The sequence below is a fragment of the Gadus chalcogrammus genome, chromosome 12 (assembly GCF_026213295.1).
Source record: "Gadus chalcogrammus isolate NIFS_2021 chromosome 12, NIFS_Gcha_1.0, whole genome shotgun sequence".
Taxonomy (NCBI): Eukaryota; Metazoa; Chordata; class Actinopteri; order Gadiformes; family Gadidae; genus Gadus; species Gadus chalcogrammus.
Genome location: NC_079423.1, coordinates 19750243 through 19756242, shown reverse-complemented (window position 1 = coordinate 19756242; position 6000 = coordinate 19750243).

Below are 6000 nucleotides of genomic sequence, written 5' to 3'. Positions count from 1 at the left end.
TTTAAAGGCGGGCTAGTAAGCTCCGCTCGCTCCGCACGCTCCGCTTGCCAGCTGAAATACGAAATGGACCGGTTTTTAATAAAAAAGGGACAGAAAAGAACTCAAAAACCAGACGAACAGACAGACAGTGTTGCTAGTGGAGTGGATGAGGGAAATAGGTCTGAGGACAAAAATCAGCAGGAAGACATCGGAGAGGGGACGGGCAGAGAAACGGCAGGTGTAATTAAAAAACGAAGAAATGCACATTTGCAAAGGTGACTTAGCATGTTGTCATAAAAGTGGCTCTCCTTTTGATTTTGCAATGCCAATGTGGCTCTTGTCAAAAAAATAGTGAGGATCACTGCACTAGATGAAGGAGATAATAAATGTAACACACAAGGGAGGGTCAGTGGGGACCCAGGCACAGAGGTGTCTGGCTGCAGTACATCAATACAAAGCCCCCTGGTACTCCAGTCACGGGGGAAACTAAGGAGAGCACGAAGGGGAAAAAAGGCACCCGACACCCTCCCCGGTAATTATCCTATTCTAGTCAAAGGACAACAGGTCCATTTTCAACCGTGGGGTTCACAAGACTAAGAGGGAGTCATTTCTAAACTCCCTAACATAGTAAACGGGGCGTCCAAATGGATTAGAACATTTGAGGAGCTCACAGTGGGAAAGCTAATTGCAGTGGGGGACCTGAAAGCTCTGTTGGCAAGAGTGTTGTGGTTATCCAAGATGGAGTTTGTACTGAGGAATGGAGGGTTGAATATGCTGGATGGAAAGTATGATGAGACTACACTTGATCATTACAGAGGGGCGTTGTGGGCCACACTCAGGAGGGAGTTCCCGGTCCGCATGGATCCTAAAAACATGAGAGGTCTCCCCATTGGTGACACAGAGAACCCTGCATCCTACCTGCAGGCCCAAGTAGACAGATGGCGCATGGAGACGGATGAGGATCCTGAGATCCATCCGGTGTTCTCTGTCATGTTTAGAAACTCTGTGATAGAGACACTTCCCAGCCAAATCAAAGCCAAGCTAGAGGATGTGGTTGGACTGTCTACATCAGGATCTCATAGAAATTGTAATGACCATTTAGTTCATGCAGTGGATGAACATCGTCAGAATAAACAAAGAATACAGGAACAAAGCAAAGAGGTCCAGAGGAAGCTATATCAGCTTCAGCTGGAAGATCTCACAAGGAAGGAAAGAGATAAGAGACAGGCAGGTGTTTTAGAACCAGCTGCAGTAAATTCGCAAGCCGCCCAGCAGGGCGCACTTCAAAACCAATATCCACGATTGGCATTTTCTCTCCCAGTACAACAGCCTCAGAGCCAACTGTCACCTACTCCACCTGTTACACATGTACACATCCATAATTATGGGAACCCCACAAATAAAAATAGACAGAATCAGGGGCCCCGAGGACAGTTTAGAAACAATCAACAACCAGGATCCCAAGGACAACGCAGAGGTCCTTTAATATGTTTTGGGTGCAACCAGGAAGGACATTCTAAGAAAGATTGTTTAACTAACCCTTTTCCACCACAGCAAGGACAGGGTAACAGCGACCAGGGACAGGCGGGTCCCTTTGTAGGTCAGGGATACTAGGGGTGCCCAGAGAATCCACAGGGGGAGGGTCAGCTTGTAGCAATCACAAAACAACCTGATGAGGAACCAATACTGCAGGTTCTGATAAAGTATAGGCACGCCGATGATGGCCCACACTGGAGCCACTTACACTTGTGTAGGTCCAAATTATGCCTCCCCCTGGCAGGAAAATTCACCAAAACTTTGGGATTCTCGGAGCACACGCAGTTAATACCTATGACAGCTCCAAGGATGACAGTCTGTGAATTCTTATTTTAAGTTGTATATGTGAGCGAATGAGTGAGTGAGTGAGCGAATAAGTGAGTGAGTGAGTGAGTGAGTGAGTGAGTGAGTGAGTGAGTGAGTGAGTGAGTGAGTGAGTGAGTGAGTGAGAAAGAGTTAGCATTGAGTTGAGTTAGAGGGGACAGATGAAGTGATTTGTGAAGAGTGAGACAGAGAAGAGGAAGAGTGTGTAGATTGGCAACGAGAAGTGAGATTGGAAAAGGCTTTCCGGTTAGAATTTTCTTTGGGGACATTCATATCTTTCGATGGCCTTTTAAGATTAATAATCTAGTTTTGGAGTGTGTCCGAAAACGAATAAACCAGAAAGGAAAGGAAAGGATTACTGAAAGTAAAAATGGTTATGGAGATTTGTGAAAGCAAAGGAAGTAGATAAAGAGAGGTAAAGAGAGTTAGAGAGAAGGAACGTAAGTAAGGAAAACCCGCCGGTGGGGGCTGAACAGAGAGACAACAGAGAGAAAGAGATTGAATTTGCATTGTGCTGAATAGATTATTTGTGTGCTTGGATGTACTCTGTAATTGGTCCCTGAATGTAACCTATGTCCACTGTTTTAGAAAAAACGTAGAACCACCACTGGGATTGGTGATTCTGTGGCTCTTGGAGACTTTGCATCGCGTCGGAACACCATGTGGTATAGATCATTGCATCTTGGTACACAGAGCACTGGTGAGACAACGGGTTGGATCGGAGAGAGAAGGTGTTTGGAGAAGGGAGAGGAATGTAATGACAGCAAAAAGGGCGGACACGGACCGACCCGGAGGTAATAAATCAGCGGAGAGGTGGCTGGGGTCGTTTAGCTCAGGAGGTAGAGCAGTTGTCTAGTAACCGAAGGGTTGCTGGTTCGATCCCCATCTCTCCTAGCTGAGTGTTGATGTGTCCCTGAGCAAGTTAAATGGTGATTACAGGATTTAGGAATAATTATTTAGACTCAAACATGAGCAATTAGCGTTAAAAATTGTCTGCACACCACACTCCACAGGAGTCAATGGGTTCAATGGCGCCAGGGTAAAGTGACTCATCAAACGAGGAGCGGACCCAACCCATGGATTCTGCGTGGATAGGTGGATGTTATTTTGGTGCTTGGACCTGACGAGGTCTAGGTGCCAAGATAACACAAATAAAATATTTCCTTCAAGATTATGATAAGTAATAGACAATTTATTGAAAGTGATCTTATAATTTAGAAAAAACAATCGGCAATACTTAAAAATTAGACCAAATAAGTATGATAAAACATTATCCAAATTTCTAATTTAGGTTATCCACAATGACAAATGTCATTTAAAATAAATAAGTTAAATAAAATAAAAAAGGGTGTGTGTGAGCCTGTTCTCATGTGTGTGTCAGGGCTGCCGAGGTAGGGGAGAATCCTCTCCTACTCCAAATGACTGAGTACACAAGGGGATACCCAAGCACACTTCAGATAAAACAATATGGTTAATTAGTAAATAGAAACAATGTATCAATTCAGTGTTGAATAAACTAGTTAAGATCAACATAGAGGATTTGGGTTTGGTATAGTAGTGAATCAAAATATGGAAAACACTAAATGCAAGCAATAGGTAGAATAAAAGGTTTAATTAGGTCGTCCAATTTAAATAGATAGTGAAGGGCAATCAGGTAGGATTATGAAGAGAATTGTGATTTTGAGTAACGGTTAAGACAAAAGTGAGTCGCCCAATATTGAAGATGCAAGTTTTAATATTGTGATTTTTGTTGTCTTTCACATCTCCCTAGTTAAGGACAATAGTTGGATTGACGCCACATCTGCTGGGAAGGAGTCATACATGCTATGTTGTCAAATTGGATTCGAAAGTAGTGGGTTTACCTTCAAATGCCACTAATACTGCTGCAACACTTTAATAATTTTAACTCTGATAAATTATCTTTTGTTTTATAGTCGCCCTGATGTGTATTTCATGACGCACACATATGGTTGTATAAGGCAGATGCGGCTGACGACTCTGTCTCCATCCCTCCACTTTGCGATCTATACCACCATATAGGTGGGGATTGATCGTCTCCCAGGTACGGCATCCTGCAATAAGCCAGTATGGAAGGCTGGTTAGCCAACGACGGGTAAGATCCCACCTTGAAGCCCGGGACAACCTAATTCAGGCACAGTCACGATTACTTGGCAGAGTCACTGTGAGCACTGGCTCACTTGAACATGTAGTGACGAACTGCAAGGGAAAGCCGGCTGATGAAAGGTGGAGGGGGAACAGGAGTCACATATGTCAGCTCTGGCAGCAGAGGTCGTCTTGAAACGGGGCATGTCGTGTTTTATTTCATTTTATTTTACCTTTGTAGTATAGAAGGCCACTAACGCATGTACGTTTTTCCGGTTTAGTGCATGACTTTGGAACAGGGTGGTTTCAGGCGGCTGATGGTAAACCCACCCATATTGGGCTTTGGATTTGGACATACTGGTTTCGATTTCCCTTCCCAAAAGATTGGTTTCAGTTTGCTGATGCTTAAGGTTAGACTTTCAACGTTGGGTGCACCAACGGCGTTATTAGATTTGCTTATCATATAATGCGCATGGTTTTGACCATTGCGCAAGGGGGGAGGTATTGAGGAGAATTAGGAAAATTTTTGAAAACAAGGTTTTTCTTCACCATACTTGCAAACAATGATTGACATCCAACTAAATGAGTGTGAAATATTTGGAAAAAAAACAGTGTTCAACAGATAGGTAGAAGCAGTCCCATCAGAAGACCAAAGTGCGGCTACGGTAATCAAGTTCCTGACTACAGAAGTCATGCCAAGGTTGGAATTCCGTCACAAATTAGCTCAGGCGACAGAGCAGCGTTTTTTCAGAAAACAATCAAACAAGTGATTTAACATCTGCATGTCAAACAAAGATTAGGCTGTGTCTACATTCCTCAAACCACAAGGTATGGTGGAGAGAGGAATCGGACGCTTAAGACAAAGATTAACAAAATTAAATTAGAGTACTAAATTAAAGGACTAATGCACTACGACTGACACTAATGAGTTATCGCATGAAAACTAACAGAACGACGCATCTAACCCCGCATGAAATGTTTACGGGTCGACCCATGCCTTCACCTGTCAATCGAGGGCCTAATAAAGGACCTCCATTAGAACAATTGGAAACTGAATTAAGACGTTATATGGGACAACTAACTGGCATACACAGGCTTATTTTTCAACAAGAGAAAGGCAGAGTTCCAGAGTTGGAGAAGGAGCCACCAAGGGGGGTGGAGCCGGGTGACCACGTGTACCTCAGAGTCTTCAGGAGAAAGTGGAACGAGACTAGGCGAGAAGGACCATACAAAGTCACCAGCGCAACACCAACAGCCATCCAAGTGGAAGGAAGTGCCACGTGGTATCATCTCAACCACTGCACAAAAGCTGCTCAACCCAAAGCCAGAGACGATCGTGAGGAGGAGGAGCCAGACGCAGACACACGTGGGGCTGACCAGCTGCCCCAGGACCAGATCCAGTCGAGCCAAGAGATACAGCAGCATGAAGATGCTGAAAACGGGGAGCCTGTTTCTGATCCTTTACGGGTTGTGCCAGATTTCGCTGGCACAAGCACAGACCCCGAGGAAGGATGTAACCACGGGGACAACACAAACCTGGAAGGGCTAGGAATTAGGGGGTGGTAGGCCTACTGAAGAAAGCCAGAGAGGAACACAGGATAATCCGGCCCAAAATCATTCAGGACTAATTGACAACAAAGGGAAAACAGTCTTGTATGCTCACATACCACCGCAAGACCAAGTCAATGACTTTGTGTTTACTGTTATGTCGGATGAACAACACCTATGTGCATTAACCCTCCGCCAGAATTATGAACATGCACATAGGAAAGATCGGTGTAAATTACATATCCAATTTGATTCAATGAAATGGTGTTTAACAGTAACGTCAGGAATGCATGGGGCTATAACAGAAAGTATAAATTAAATATGAGAGAATATATACTTCTTAAAGCTGCGGCTTGGCAGAACAGACAGGCTTTAGATTGGCTTTTAGCAGAAAAGGGGGGAGTTTGTGATCTTATAGGTGAAATGTGTTGTACCTTCATTCCAAATAATACTGCCCCAGATGAATCATTTACACTTGCGATGAAAAATTTAAAACGTTTAAGAAAAGAA